Here is a 16,718-nt window from a genome sequence, read left to right on the forward strand (position 1 = left end):
GTGTCATAATTAGCACATTTGCAGTATCATAGGATTGACTTGTCTGGATCTTTCTTTGCCAAAGGAATTGAGTTTTTCTGGTTCTTCTCAGGTAGAGGACAATCGTTTAAATCTCCCTTGCTTCATTTTTTTCTCCTTCATCTACCTGTTGGGGGTACTTCCTTTTCTTAATAAACCCCAGTTTTTCTTCACAATGACTGGTTCTGGAATTATTTTCAGTGTTTCAGTTACCTGAGTGGAAATCTGTTGAAGGAGCTCCTCAGGTTACACACCCAGCAGCATTGATTGCATCTCCTCCTTACACCAACAAATGACTTAAATTGTTAGAATGCTGTTGATTAAGAATTAGTGAGTTTAGCTCTTTTTTTTTTAGCAGTTAGCACCAAATGTGTTTCTAACGGCTACTAGCCATATATATAAATGTAATTATTGATACCTTGGAAAATTTCTCATCATGTATTTCAATCCCACTCACCTCCCAGTCCCTCCTTATCTGCCACTCATCCCTGCAGTATGCCCCCCAAATTAATTGAAAACAAAACAACCAAAAACCAATTTGCTCCTCCATCTTTCCAACACCTCTTCATTCATCCTAGTACCAGCCATATGGTTTATAACTGGTCAGTGCTCATGTCAGTGCCCACCTCGGTGAAGAGCTTTTTTGTCATAGATTCTTTGTAAGGCTCCACTTATACTTTTTGAAAAAAGTGCATGGGGGAAAAAAAGTAAAAAACCAGGCTGAAGTAATAAGGGTGGCGGCGGGGCTGCGTCCCCAACACCCCAGCCGCCTGCCCAGCTAGCTTATGCCCCGAAATAATTACACGGACACTGTATTCTTTTAAACACCATTTGGCCCATTCTCTTCTAGGCTAATTCTCACATATTAATTTAGCCCATTCCTAATCATCTGTGTGTAGCACCCCAAGGTGCGCTTACCGGGGAGATTCTAGCCTAGTCCATCCTGGGTCAGAGCTTCATCCCGGGAGTGGGGCATGGCATCTCTCTCAGGCGTCTGCTCCCGAGAGGAAAGCGGTCGAGTCTCTGACCTCACTTCCTCTTCCTCCCAGCGTTCTGTTCTGTTTACTCCTCCCACCTATCCTCTAACCAATAAAATGGGCCAGGGCAGTTCCTTTATTAGCCAATGACCTTCCTCCATCACCAGGCAGTGGTGGCACATACCTTTAATCTCAGCATTTGGGAGGTAGACGCAGGTAGATCTCGTGAATTTGAGGCCTGGTCTACAGAGCGAGTTCCAGGACAGCCAGGGATACTCCGATATCCCTGGTCTTGGACAAACAAACAGACAAAAAAGTACGTGGGTATGTGTGCCTGGTGTCCACAGAGTCCATAAGATGTCAGATCCCTCGAACTGGAATTACAGATGGTTGTGAGCTGCCACGTGGGTACTCGGTATTGATCTTGGGTCCTCAGGAAGAGCAGCCAGTGCTCAACTACTCGTCCGTCTCATACTTGTTTTAACAGAACTTCTATTGGAACTCAGAATAGTAGTGCAGATATAAGAATGCTAAGAAGTCAGTGCTTGAATCTCTAATTTCTTCCTTGATTATCGTGTGACCTTGGATAATTTGCTAATTTGGTTAAGATTTAGTTTCCTTCCATGTAAAATTGAAGTAGTGTTAGTGAGCTGAACATGCCAAGTACTTGAAAATGTGAGTGCTAACATGGTGGATAGTAGTTTGGTTACTTGGATTAGTAAGTGATGCATGGTAGGAACTCTGTCAAGGTGGATTATACATTAGAGTGAGAAGCTTGCAAAGCGTGGTGGGAACAGCAAAAAGATACGTATGAGAGAGAAGAGTTTCTAGGACCCCAGCTATCTGCTTGTATTGCTCTTAAAATATACTTAGTTAAAAAATATATTTCATTTTGTAGTAAGTCAAGTTTCAACTTTTCTTTATCCACCTGTAGCAAAACAGCATAAGTATTTTAATTATATAATTTGTAGACTCTCTACTTTAGGCCCTATTTGAACTAGTTCATGCTGACATTTTTACTAGTTTCATAGTTAAATTATATTGTTTTATATTCTTAAATAAGATTGGAGTAAGGAACAATTAGAACATACCATGTCTTAAGTTACCCCTGGCTAAAATAGCAAGCATTCAGTGGCATTAGTGCTACTAGAATGGAATGCTCTTACTGTTTAATGTCTACTTACAGAACAAAATAAAATAGTTATTAGGCCGGAGAGATTAAGAGCACTGGCTGCTCTTCCAGAGGCCCTGGGTTTGTTTTCCAGCACTCACATGCAGCCACACAACTCTTTGCAGCTCCAGTTTCATGGGCTCCGACACCTTCTTCTGGCCTTCTTAGGTACGAGGCATTCATGTAGTACACACATAAGCATTCAGACAAAACATTCATACATATAAAATAAATGGATCTTTAAAAACGAAGAAAATAGACATAAAGATTTAAGACATGAAGCCAATATTATTTACTTATTACTCTGAGGTAGAAGTTAAGTTGAAAGAGGCATAGTAAAAGTAAAGGAGACTAGCTTGGAGTGTGTACAATGTTGTTTGAGCTGTGTCTTTGACAGTGGGATTAGGAAAAGTTGTGTTTTGTTATTAGTTTTTAAGAAGATTTATTATGTTTTATGTGTATCTCTGTATATATATATATAGTACCATTTGTGTGCAGTGTCTGTGGTAACCAGAACTGCAGTTATAGATGGTTATTGGCTGACATGCGGGTACTGGCAATGGAACCTGGAACCTCTGGAACAGCATTCTCTTAGTTCCTGAGTCATCTCTTCAGCCCAATTATTAGATCTTTTTTTAAAAAATTTAAAGAGTGCTGGGCAGTGGTGATTCATGCCTTTAATCCCAGAACTTCGGGAGGCAGAGGCAGATCTTTGTGAGTTGGAGGCCAGTATGGTCTACAGAGGGATTTTCAGGACAGTCAGGGCTATACAGAGAAATTTATATCTTTTTGTTTTGTTTTGTTTTTGTTTTTCTGTCCTGGAACTCACTTTTTAGACCATGCTTCCAGGCCTCCAATTTACACAGAGATCTGCCTGCCTCTGCCTCCCTGGTGCTGGGAATAAAGGCCTTGTGTCACTACCACTCAGGCATTGTGTGCTTTTTTTAAAAAGAAAAGCAAAAAACCTGATGAATCCATTTAATACGGCCTGTATTTGCATGGGTGTAGGACCATCTACTGAAGCAGGTACTCCAAGCAGCAGACCAGAGGCAGTGGACAGCTGCAGCAAAATGGTATTTGCCAGACATAACTGTATTGTTGCACACATAAACTCAGTGGTTGTGCCTGCGTGTTCAAGGTCATGCAAGCTAGAAACCTAGTATGGATGGTGGAGAGGTTCGTGCAAAGAGCAAACTATATCTTTGTTTCGCGATTGCAAAGTTCTACCTCTAGGCTACTAAAAGTTTGTGCCTTTGTGTTTCTTCCAAGTTGCCCTCCCTCTACTCTGGCCTTCCTTGTGTTTGTCTCTGTCTTCTGATTAGAGGCCTTTAGCTCAGGTCTTTATTTCCTTGTGAATTCAGAACTTCTTCGGAAGCTTTAAGCATGTGTGTGGGCCTTGAGTTTTTGCATCAGGATATTCTGTACAGGCCTTCTGTCAGGGAATCTGGTGTTGTCTAGTCTTTCCTATTTGGCTAACAGTTTCTTTCCTACAGGATAAAGATCTAGATGCCAGATTCTAGGAGTTGAGTGTATTAATGTAGTGGGAAGCTGAAGTCAGTGACTCAGTCTACCTCTGTGTGAAAGGTACTCTGCCTTTTCTAGAGAGTGACTCTTGGTCTACTCTCAGGTGATGAGAGAGGGGGCTATATGAAGGCAGGTTGCCCATGCTCTGCAGAATTGGCTGTCTTCACACCTCAACGTTACTGCATTCAATGCTTCTGCTTCTGATCCTTTGTTCACCCTGCTGTGGAAATGGAATTGGTGCCTTGTCTTTTTAGACCTGTGGTCTGCTAAGTCAGACTGTGTTTCCCATTTAAAATTGTCTGTCTTTGGTCCAGAATATTGCCCTTCCCCTGGTATTTCTTGTTTTGATGTCTTGAAGCTTTTTCAGTTTATCAAAGTTTCTGTTCTTTTTAGTTGGTTTTGACCTTTATTTGATTTTTGAACTTTGTTTTATCTCATTAGCCTAGTTTTAGTGGGAACAAGAAAAAGGTTTGTATGTTGTTGCTTATCTGGAACCTTGTCATTTTTTTTGAGCAGGTTATGCTTATTGATTATCTAATAGTTTTTAGTTACATATATGTATCCTCTTCACTGGGTTCAGGTTTGCAGATAGCTTCCATGTGTTTGTCTTTAAATTCATTCATTGTGCGGGCAGGGCTGATGCATGCGATTATCCCAGCAATCAGGAGGCAGACAGGTGGATCTTTGTGAGTTTGAGGCCAGTCTGCTCTACAGAGTGAATTACAGGACAGGCTTCAAAGCTACAGAGAAATTCTATCTTGAAAAACAAAACTAAACAAAAAAATCATTCTTTGTCTAGTTGTTTTCATGGTGGACATGAAGAGAACTGTAAGAGGGTGAGCATGGTGGGACTTAGAGGACTTAGAGAATTGAAATGGGCTGGTGGTTAAGCGTAGTGTTAGAGCACTCACCCAGCATCCCTCATCTGTTAAGTAAGTAAATAGCAGTGAAATAGAGATGTTTATGTATGTGTGCATCCTGTCTCTTCCAGGTCTCTGGACTACAATGAAAAGAAGAAACAGATACTAGGAGGATTTTTTTTATAACAGCTATTTTTTTTTTTCTCAAAGTCACTGCTGCCTTCTGAACTGTGAGTACATTTCTCTGTGTTTGTACCTTGGTGCTGCTTATTGGGTTTTCTTTCCCTTGTCCAGAGTCTCTGACATACAGGAGAATGTAGCTGATGGATAGGAGCAGGGAAGACCTGTAATTTGTGTGTGGAGTCTTTTTATGTGTCTAATATTAGCATTATGATGTTGGTTGTTCATAGAACAGTGCTTGGGAATCGCTCTGGACATTATAAACACTCTGAATTATAGTTACTTATTGAATTCTTACAACCAAGTTAAGATCAAGATCTGCTGTTTTACATTTACATAAACTCAAAACAGAGAAGTTAATAGTTTCCAAGTTAGAAGTGTTGGTACTGGTGACTGTGGCTTTAGAAGAGTGTTCTTTACCAGTTTTACTTCAGATTTTGTCCTAGATTACTTATTTAGGGCATAGGTCCTAACCCCAAGTGGATGCCTGAAATTTCAGATAGGACCAAACCATATGTATGTTATGTTTTTTCCTACACATGCATACTGGCACCTGTGGTCATGCCCATCTTTTAAACATGGGTGTTTGGATCCAAACTCAGGTTCTTAGCAAGTAATCTTTTCCTACTTAATAAGCTGTTGCCCCAGCCCCACTTAAGTTAATTTTTCTACTTAAACCTAGTTTCTCCTTGGACAAAGGGATTATAGATTTTTCTCTTAGGAGATTTTTTTTTTTTTTTTTTTAATATTTATTTATTTATTATGTATACAATATTCTGTGTGTATGCCTGCAGGCCAGAAGAGGGCACCAGACCCCATTACAGATGGTTGTGAGCCACCATGTGGTTGCTGGGAATTGAACTCAGGACCTTTGGAAGAGCAGGCAATGCTCTTAACCTCTGAGCCATCTCTCCAGCCCCCTCTTAGGAGATTTTTATGAAGACACTGTGAGATACATTTAATGTATGTTCAGCACTCAGTACCATTAGCAGTTGTGTTAGTTAGGGTTACTATTGCTGTGATAGAACATCAAAAGCAACTTGGGGAGGAAAGGGTTTATTCACTTACTCTTCCTTATCACAGTTCATCTTTGAGGGAAGCCAAGGTAGGAACTCACACTGGGCAAGAACCTGGAGATAGGAGCTGATCCAGAGATAATGGAGGGGTGCTCCTTACTGGCTTGCTCTTCTGATTTGTTCAGCCTGCTTTCTTATAGAACCAGGACCATAAGCTGAGGGGTGGCACTACCCACAATGGGCTGGACCCTCCCATCAGTCACTGACCCTGACCACATTTTAATATTTTGTCGATAAAGAAATCTTGAAAAGTTTATGGACTTTATTAGACTTGGACAATAAAGTGCCTTCTTACCATTGCAGGACACCCTGTTTGTTCCTCATAACTATTTGGCATAGTGTGCAAAAGCAAGTAGAAGGAAAAAAGAGCACATCCCCGCCCCTCTAACCTAAATGTAAGAAGCCTAAGAAATGCAGCCTGTCTCCTAGGATCAAACTTTCTCCCACTTTGAGCATTTGTTTTGCTTTTTGTTCATGACTATCATGTAGTCCAGGACAGCCTTAAACTCACCGTGAAGCTGAGACTTGTTTGCTTTCTTACTGCTTTGACAAACCCCTGACAAGAAGTAACTCAAAAGGCAACTAAGAAATGCTGAGAGTGAGAGAAATCATCTTCTCCAGTGTCAGTTGATTATCCAATACCAAATGGCCAGCCCTGAAAACATACACATACAAGAAACATGCAGACTGAACAGGTTGTATTATATGTTTAGGAACACACATAGACAAAGAGAGCAAGGGCGGGGGAACATAGGAATGTTTGGAGGAAGGAAAGGAAAGGAAAGGAAAGGAAAGGGGGAAATGATGCAATTATTATCACCTCAAAAAAGCAGCAACCCAAGGAAAAGGTTTATTATGGCTCAAAGCAAGGGTACAGACCATCATGGAATGGAAGGCACACTGGCAGGAGCATGAAGCAGCTGGTCACAAGCAGGGACAACTGCTGAATGTACTAATATACACTTTTTTTTTAAAAAAATGCATTTAACTTTATTTTATGTGCATTGGTATAATGGTGTCAGAGTCTCTGGAACTGGAGTTACAGACAGTTGTGAGTTGCCATGTGAATGCTGGGAATTGACCTGGGTCTCTGGAAGAGCAGTCAGTGTTCTTTTTTTTTATTTTTGGTTTTTCGAGACAGGGTTTCTCTGTGGTTTTGGAGCCTCTCCTGGAACTAGCTCTTGTAGACCAGGCTGGTCTCGAACTCACAGTGATCCGCCTGCCTCTGCCTCCCTAGTGCTGGGATTAAAGGCGTGCGCCACCACCGCCCGGCTAGCAGTCAGTGTTCTTAACTGCTTAGCCATCTCACCAGCCCCTTGATGTACACTTTAATTGCAGTGCACAGGAGGCAGAGATAGGCAGAGCTCTGTGATTTTAAAGAGCCTGGTCTACATAGCAAGTTCCAGGCCAGCCAGGACTACATGATGAGACCCACCCTGTCTTTTATATATAATGACACATATATCTTTATATTTCTACACACACACACACATACACAAAATGCTGACAGTACAAGACATACCCCCATGCTTGATGTTTACAAGTATTTGATGAAGCTACACTTTTCTGTTAGCAGAAACAAGGAACTGAGCATTATTTGCAAGCTTTACAGAAATGATAATATATTCAAAATACATTTAAAAAGGAAATGAAAATTAGAAAAAACATCAGTAGCTTGGCAGGTAGCACTGTTCTGTCTGTTAAAAGCGTAACTACCACATGTACATTTGAGCAACCACAAAACTAAGCTTTGATGAAAAGCACTGGAGAAGTTGGCACAGCTGTAAGGAACTCTGAGCAAATTTCCTTGACTCTAGACTCAGTTTCTTATCTCCGAAATAAGAACATAAAATCACTACCTTATTGGATTGCTATATAGAATTAAGTAAAAAGTAGGGAGAAATACTTTCTGTATAACTATAAAAACGTGAGTTCAAATGTCAAGACTCCATGTAAAAAGCCAGGTGTGTGACCTGGAGAGATGGCTCCATGGTTAAGCATGATTACTGGGCTGAGTATGGCGGTGCATACCTTTAATTCCTAGGACAAGGGAAGCAGAGGCAGGAGGATCTCTGGGTTTTAGGCTAGCCATGAATAGGGAGACTCTTTGGAAAAAACACGAGTGATTGAGTCTCTTGCAAAAGACTCAATCCCAGTTCCCAGCACTCACATCAGGCTGCTCAGAACAGCTTGTAACTACAACTCCTAGGGATCAGATGCCTCTGACCTCTACAGATAACCACACTCAACATGAACACACACACACATAATTAAAAATCAACTCAGTGGTTAAGAGGATTGCCTGCTCTTCCAAAGGTCCTGAGTTCAATTCCTGGCAATCACATGGTGGCTCACAACCATCTGTAATGAGGTCTGGTGCCCTCTTCTGGCCTGCAGACATACACGCAGACAGATTATTGTATACATAATAAATAAATAAATAAATATTTTAAAAAAAGTCAGTCTTTAGAAGAAAAAAAAACCCCAGATTGTAGCGCAAACATCCATACTTCCGACATGCATTTGGGGATAAGAGGCAGAGCCACAAGAATCCCAGAAAGCTCAAAGAACAGGTAATTTGTAGAGACATCTTAAACAAGGTAGAAAGTGAGGAACACTTGAGGCTAGGTCCTCTAACCTCCATATGAGTGCCATGGCACATACATAAAAAGTAAGATTCAAGCAGGGTGTGGTGTCGCACACCTTTAACCCCAGCACTTGGGGGGCAAAATTAGCTGTACCTCTGAGTTCAAGGTCAGTCTGGTCTACAAAGTGAGTTCCAGGACAACTAAGGCTACACAAAGAAACCTTGTTTTTACAAAAAGAAAAAAAAATTCAGAATTCACCAAATACAGCTACCACGACTGTGACTATGATGTTCTAACCACAGTTTCTCAGTCACAGTGTCAAGATTGAAATGTGTGCTCTTCATACACCTGTGTATAAATAGAAAGCTTCAGACTGAGTTCAACACAAGGCCCTGCCCATCCATGAGTTCTGTGCATTCATATGAAAGGAACTGCGGTGTCTGCAATTGCAAAGACTGTGTACAGGCCTTATTTCCAGTCACTCTGCCTCTGCATTTCAATATGTGCAGTGCTTCTTTTCAAAAGCAAGCAATCTGTCAGCTCTCAGCTTTTTACCATTTTACCTTTGAGAGCTGGTTTCCCCTGTGGCTCTAGAGATCTGCCTGCATACCTCCATAACATGTTCTCAAGCCACCTGCTTTCCCTCTCCAAACATAAGCTAATTACTAAGCAATTTCCTAAGTTTCTCCTGGAGTTCATCTGGTTCTTGGAAAGACTGAAGCAGCAGCACTACAGCACTGACTTCTACACCAGTGAATTGGCTTGAATACCCCAAGGCCAAAGTCATTACATTTCTGTGACAAGTAGTCTTAAAGAATTTTTTCATGAAGCAGGATATGAAACACATTTTTAAATTTACCACTTGGATACATGTGTTCTGATATGCTCTATGTTCAAGTTTTAGGACTACAATAAAAAACTTTTCATCCATGTTTAATAACAGGAACCTAATTCCCATGTAATCTGGTTTGAAGTTCCCAAGATGCTGTCTGTATTAAGGCAATATGGTATGTACAATTTAGTAAAAGTCCCAGCAGACAAGATTTTTAAGTCACTGAAATCTATACTCTACAAGGCCACGCTTTTTCTCCCATTTATTTCTACACTAAGAAGACTCTCCCTTGAGGAAGGCCTGTTCACAGCAAGCTTCCCCAGGAAGGAATCCTCAGTTTTTTGCGCTTAGTTTGCCTGCCCTCTTCCTGGTAATAGAAATGGATAAAATACTGTAGGTTCCTCTTATAGTAAAGGTAGGCCTCCAGTGTTCCATCCTCTCACAGAAAATGGGGGTCAAAGACAGGCAATCTAGCGGGAGGTTACCTGGCTATATTCTTGGGAAGGCTTCACAGCTTACAGAGAGGGTGAGGACCTTTAGCTAGGTCAAAGCCAATGGGAAGTGTAGGTTGTAGAAATTTTAAGTTCAAGAAAATAAGAAAACAGAACTTGAACAAAAAAGAAAATAGAATCGTACTACATAAATGTACTCCATAATGAGCAATGTTTACATAATCACAAACGTTAAAAAGTAAAGTGTGGATCCAATCAAAAATTATCATAGAGCCAAGCAGAGAAGGCATGAGAGAAGTATCGTGGAATTGTCCTCTGGGCATGGCACAACCACTGCAGTATTGAATAGAACAACGTACTCACACCCCAGAAGACCCTCACAAGATAAGACCTATTAATATTCTCTCCTAAAAGGGGCAGGAATGATCATGAGTAGACTCTAACCTGAAATTCTAGCTACCACACCCTCTTGAACCCACCCCAGTTGTTTGTGGAGAAGACAAGGGGTGGGGTTACAAAAGGCTGACTGAAGTGGAGACTCCAGAGATGCAGATTTCCTAAGCTGTCACTCATGCTGGGGTAGGTCTTTTTGGTGATGCAGATGCCTTTCAGTAACCCATGTTCCTCTAAGTACCCAAATTATCTCACTGGTTCACCAAACTAGACTCAAATGAAATCTTTTCTTTGGTCTGTCACAGTCCTGTTGTGATCAATTAATGTTGTTTTTGAGCATCTCAGAAATGTCACACAAAAAGTGTGATAAAAACTCCCTTCCTGCCCTGTCATTAAGGTTGACATGGACAACAAGCACAGAAATCCTATTATGAAATAGATTGAATTGCTGAAAGCAACAGCTAAAACAAAAGAGCTGAATCCAAGAACCTCTGGGAACTCTTGGTGGGTAGGACTGAAGCCTGCTATTTCTGCCTGACCATTTCAGCACTAACTTCTGATCCAAGTACAAACACCATTTTAAAGGAGGATTTATGATTACATCAAGCTGAATAAAACCCATTGTACAAGTGTTTAGCAGAGACATTTCAAATAGCATACAAGTGATTTTCTAGGACCAAACCACAATATCCTTTCTTATTTATTTTAGTTTTTTAAATTGTGTATTATTTTATGTGATGGAGGTGTTCTGTCAACATGTATATATACTAAATGCGTGTAGTACCCATGGAGGTGTCATGATTAGATGGAGTTATGAATGGTTGAGAGCCACCAAATGAGTGCTCTAACTGCTAAGCCATCTCGCTAACCTATCCTTCCCTACTTTTAAGTCTCTTAGGAAATAAAGGCCAGGGAGAACAGACTGCTGCTCACTTACAGTAGGTAATACTGTTCACCTTACATGTTGGGCTTCATGCACAGCACCTAGCAGACACATGGAATGACTGCCTGCCTGCCTGAGTAGTGGGTATATCCAGATCATAAGTCCCTCTCACACTCAGCTCTACCCCTTTTCTCCTGCCCACACACTGACTACTAACAAATTTTACTGTCTTGACATCCTAAGTCCACTTGTTTGATTGCTATTGTGCTACCCCAATGTCACCTCTGCTGGTTTTCTTCATATTATCTCAGAGAATTTATCTTGTCATGAGCTCAGAGTCAGACTCCCTCAACAAGAGTTGTTCAGCTCACCAAACACTGCACATTCTGTCTGTACTGTTGTTAACTCGAGTACAATGATCTTTCTCCCCTGGATCTACTTGGCTAATACATTCATCTCTGCTACATCTGGCTCCTATCTCATTTAGCATCAATGATTATTATGACCATCCTATGTAGACCTAAAATGCTAACTACACACTATGGCATAATTTCTCCCACTGTCCTTCTCAATTTTCAGTATATAACACAGAGTACTCCTTAGGTTTACAGCCCATCAGCTACTCTACCACTCTGTTCAAGAAATTCCTGTTTTGTATCTTGATATCTCTACTTAAAACAATTAAAAGTGCCATGGGGCTGGAACTTAATATGAACTCAGCAAATATTTCCTGAACTTAACTGCACTGTCTAACAATACCAGCTCTTATTGTCCCATGACCCAATGTACATTCATGGCCTCTTTCAGATTCTATATGGGCTACTGAGAGCTACCACTAGACAGAAATATTACTACCTTAAAAACAGGCAATTTTAGTTTAATTCTCATCAACTGCAGTCGAGCCCATCATTCCATGATGAGCATTTTTATACTGCAAAGTTTCTCTTTTCCTCAACCACAAACTTGTTGCATCTACTCTTGTTAGTACCTTCTCCCACACTCCAGTGACAGTCACATGCCCTACTTCAGAGAAATGCAGGTCTGTACCTAAAACTACTTCAACTTTCCCTGACATTCCTGCTACAAACATAGCAAAGACTCAACAAACATTGATGCAACAAATGGGGAAACCAGCGAATAGAAAAGTAAAATATTTTGTATAAAGTCCCACAGTCAGTAGTCATAACATCAAAGTTTGACTGCAAGGCCATGACTCTAGGACTGTTCTTTCTCCTTAGCCATAGACAGATGAAACTATAACCTATCACTTAAATCTTCACAGGACAAACCAACACACTCCAACCTCCACAACCCTCATACCACAAGTCAACACCTCTTTAAATCCTTTCATGACATCTACATATACAACATCCAGAGTCCTTAGTGGCGTCATGCTCAAAATAATAGACTAATGAGTTCTACTCTTCTGAAGACTTCTAACAGCACAGAAATAAAAAAAAAATGCAATCAGAACAAAACCAACTAAAGAACACAAAAGGGAGAATGTTATTTATTAAACACAAGTCACATATTCTGTGGATATTGACATGTGAACAGAGTAGTTTGAACTCAGTTTTTCTTTCTAATTGGATCAAAACAGACTTTTTTCATGTGTTATTTGTTTTTTTTTTTTAAGGTTTTTTTTTATTATCTATACAGTGTTCTTCCTGCATGTATGCCTATAGGCCAGAAGAGGGCACCAGATCTCATTACAGATGGATGTGAGCCACCATGTGGTTGCTGTGAATTGAACTCAGGACCATTGGAAGAGCAGCTGAGCCATGTCTCAAGCCCCTTCATGTATTATTTGTATAGGACAATTTTTAGCATAGACATGCCTTTTGAGAACATGTAAATTTGGAGTACTTGCTTGGTTTGTTTGTTCTGATTTATTTTAACCTAAAGGCATTTCTTTAGATATAAGAAAATTGTGTATTATGGAGGTTGTGTTTGAATTAGCACAGGCAGTGGTATTTTAGAAGTTGAGTTATATTAGGATTCTCCCATGTTGTTTAAGCTGTAGTAGCTCTGGAGATATTTTACCAGATTTAAGTTAATAGAAACATTCTTTCTAATATCCATAAGATAAATTTAATCAGTCTTCAGTTCTTTTAATCGGTAATAGAGTACAATTATCTTTAAATTGCTAGAAGTGAGAAAATGCACAGCATGTAAAAGTATACCTTCCTGAACCTAAGAATTAGTTACAGGTGCACATTTAACTAACTACCTTCCTATCTTTTCTTTCTGAGACAGGTTCTTTTTGGCTTCTCTGTGTAGCCAGCGCTTTGACTGTCCTAGAACTTGCTTTGGAGACTAGACTGGCTGGCCTCAGGCTCACAGAGATGAGACAGGTTCTTATAAAGTAGATCAGGTTATCTGTGAATTCATAGCGTTCTGCCTGCCTCTGCTTCCCAGTTGCTGGATTTAAAGATTTGGGTTACAATGCTGGGAATGAATTGAATTTCTTAAAAATATTCATGAAAGCTTACTGGGTTTTTTTTTTTTTTGATAGTTTTTGATACCCTATTGAGCAGCTTCGTAGCATTTTCCCCTCATAAAATATTGCTTTAAAAACCACAGCAGTGAGTGGGAGAGGAATTAGTAGAAAATATGTGTGCAACCGAGTTTTGTCTGAATCAATTCTTTATTTGACTTTTGGAAACAAGGTTGTTCTTAAATGTTCAGCCTTCAAGGCAGCACTGTAATGTGTGGTTTGGTGAGAAGAGTCATCGAGACAATGAAGCACACTGGAGTTGGACTCCTTAGGGTGGTTCTACATCCACAGTGTACTTTCTTCTGTTGGCAGCCTGCCTTGTATCTCTAGCTGGCTATGTGCGGATGCAACTGTAATATAGTACAGTTATATGATGATATATGGTAGGTACTTGGTGATAGCCTCTCGAACAGTTGGTATTTGGAAACAGAAGGTGATGACATTTTGATCCTAATGTACATGCTTTATTGCCTCATTATATCAAGGTATTTTTCCCTGGAGATCACTGTGTTTATTTTAGTTTTTTTTTTTTAGGAGGCTTAAAGCATGTTGTGTGTCTGAAGACATTGACAGTTGCTTTAGCCAGGTGGCAGTCACACTGCAGTTGTCATTGCCTGCAGCTCCAGTGTGGATAACAATGTGTACTACATTGGATCTAGTGTGTTACTGTTGTACTACGCACAGTGAGTTAATCACCATTTAAAATGTCTTCTAAAATGTTGCATTTTGACCTATTTTTATTGAAAGGTCAGCATAAATGCAGAGGGATACTAAAATTAGAGACAGTGCTAGTAGCTGGGTGTGGTGGTGTACTCCTGTGATTCCAATAGTGAGAGATAGAGGCTAGAAAGTTAATACTTTGAGGCCAGCCTGGGCTACATGAGACCCTATGTCAAGTGCCCCAACACACTTTAGAGAGGAAAGAAAAAATAGGTGGAATATAAATGTAAAAAAATGTTTATTTCTTATGTTGTAGGAAAAAATTTTGACAGAACTTAAATAAAATGTATTATACATACTATAGAATGCTTGCCTAACATGCATGAAATTCTGGAATTGATCCCAGCACTGCAAAACAGATACCAACCTCACTTTTAGTTCTTCTGCCTTTAGGGTTCTCCCTGTTTAGACATCTGGTTTAAATACCAAGTCTGTGCCTTTCCATCAGTGTCATTTCATTCCTTTATGTTGGGATAAAATATGCCAACAAAAGCTGTTTAGGGAGAAAGGTTTTATTTGTCCTACAATTCCTCCATTGAGCTAGGACGTGGAAGCACCTAGTCACTTCCATCGGCCAGCACTGAATTAATGTGTGTAAGTACCCAACTCATTTTTACAGTATTTAGAATCCTTTGCCTAGGAATGGTGTCACCCACAGTGGGGTTCTTATCACCACAATTAAGTAATAAAGATATTACCCCTTGGACATGTGCTCAGGCCAGCACAAATCTAGAGAGTCCCTTTGATCATTAAGACTCCCCTCCAAGGTATAAAAGCCCTTGACAGCAACCCTCTCAGTTGCTTGCATCCCCAGTTTTGTTATTTAATTTATTTTATAATTTAAGACAGGGTCTCTCTGTATAACCCTATTGACTTGGAACTCCCTGGGTAGATCAGGCTGGCCTCAAACTGACAGTGATCTTCTGGTCTCTTATCTTCCAAGCCCTGGGATTATACCATTTTATTATTATTATTATTATTAGCTTTTTGTTTGTTTCGTTTTTCGAGATAGGGTTTCTTTGTATAGCTTTGGAGCCTGTCCTGTGTGGAACTCTCTTTGTATACCTGGCTGGTCTCAAACTCACAGAGATCCATCTACCTCTGCCTCTCGAGTGCTGGGATTAAAGGTGTGTGCCACCACTGCCCGGTGAAAGTTTTTATTTTGAAAACCTTTTTTCTTTTATTGGGGAAGACTCAGGAAGTGAAATAGTAATGATGTCTCACCAGCCATTATTAACATTTTGTAATCTAAGCACACACACTTGTCCCCTCCATGTAGATAAGCTTTTACATATTATATAGATTTGTATTAAGTACTTACTTTTTAAAGAAGATTTTATTTATTATGTGTACCGTGTTTTGCCTGCATATATGCCTGCAGGTCAGAAGAGGGCATCAGATCTCATTATAGACGGGTATAAGCCACCATGTGGTTGCTGGAAATTTAACTCAGGACCTCTGGACAAGCAGCCACTGCTTTTAACCTCTGAGCCATCTCTCTAGCCAGTTAAATGCTTATTTTTATTGACCCTTTGAGAGTAAATTTACTTGTCATGCACTTTACCCTTAAAAACCTCAGTGACTATTTGCTGGCAGCAAGGATGTTTTACAATGCCAATGAAGTAATTGTCAAATTAAAAAAAATTACATTTGCTATATGCAGATCTGTGGTGTTGTTCAGGCAGTTTAGAGTCTGGAGGGTAGTTAGGATGTTCCTATGTCTCTATACCTTAAGTTTTACAGATTAAGCCTAGCTGGGCAGGGCTTTCAGTCTTCCTCTGCTGCCACCGTTTTTTATACACTAATCTCTGACGTCTCCTCTACCCTATTCCCTGTTTTGCTTCAGTATAGTCAATGTCTAAATTGTGGCAGTTGACCTATTTGTATTTCTTAACAGAGGTTTTTCCCCTTGATACATAGTCCAATCTGGTTATAGGCAGTATCCAGTTATGTTTCCTTAGTCTTTTTACTTGCATTGATGATTTTGAAGGATATAGTTTGTCCCAGAGAGGATACTGGGTCTTTCTTAGGGTCATTCTAGTACACGGAACAAATCTGCTGCTGCTTCTGTTGTATGTTAGCACTCATGACTGAGGGCATATATCAAGGCAGTCCTATCAGGGACCAGAGATAAAACTGTGCTGCTGGCAGTGGCCTGAGGAGTTCTTTTCAGAGACTGCAGCCAAGTAAAGATGGGATTCTTTTTTTTTTTGGTTTTTCGAGACAGGGTTTCTCTGTGGTTTTGGAGCCTGTCCTGGAACTAGCTCTTGTAGACCAGGCTGGTCTCGAACTCACAGAGATCCGCCTGCCTCTGCCTCCCGAGTGCTGGGATTAAAGGCGTGCGCCACCACCGCCCGGCTTAAAGATGGGATTCTTGACTTCACCACAGAAAAGAATTTCAGGACAGGCCAGTTTGAAGCAAAGCTGAAATGTATTAAGAAAAGGTTTAATAGGTTTCAGCAGAAATTAATAGACACTCAAGGGAAGGCTAAGACACACCCAAGAGTCTTGGTGTGGGCTTCTCAGGAGATTTAAACTTGTGGCTTC

At 40.3% G+C, this 16,718-nt stretch overlaps 1 protein-coding gene across 10 annotated transcripts in view; it reads left to right on the top strand.

Moving 5' to 3' along the window:
• Ptk2 (protein tyrosine kinase 2) overlaps positions 1 to 16,718 on the top strand; it is a 220,945-nt gene that overhangs the window by 19,014 nt on the left and 185,213 nt on the right. For 9 of the 10 annotated variants that reach the window (XM_041672218.1, XM_041672219.1, XM_041672220.1 and 6 more), the window contains exon 2: positions 4,682 to 4,780. The exons of the other annotated variant lie outside the window; for it this stretch is intronic. The gene's annotated coding sequence lies outside the window, so the exon portion shown is untranslated. The remainder of the gene's footprint in view (positions 1 to 4,681; positions 4,781 to 16,718) is intronic. 10 annotated transcript variants of the gene reach the window in all.

This window comes from Microtus oregoni, unplaced genomic scaffold (genome assembly GCF_018167655.1).
Source record: "Microtus oregoni isolate MIOR12 unplaced genomic scaffold, Mior012 000022F_ref0000154, whole genome shotgun sequence".
Classification (NCBI taxonomy): domain Eukaryota; kingdom Metazoa; phylum Chordata; class Mammalia; order Rodentia; family Cricetidae; genus Microtus; species Microtus oregoni.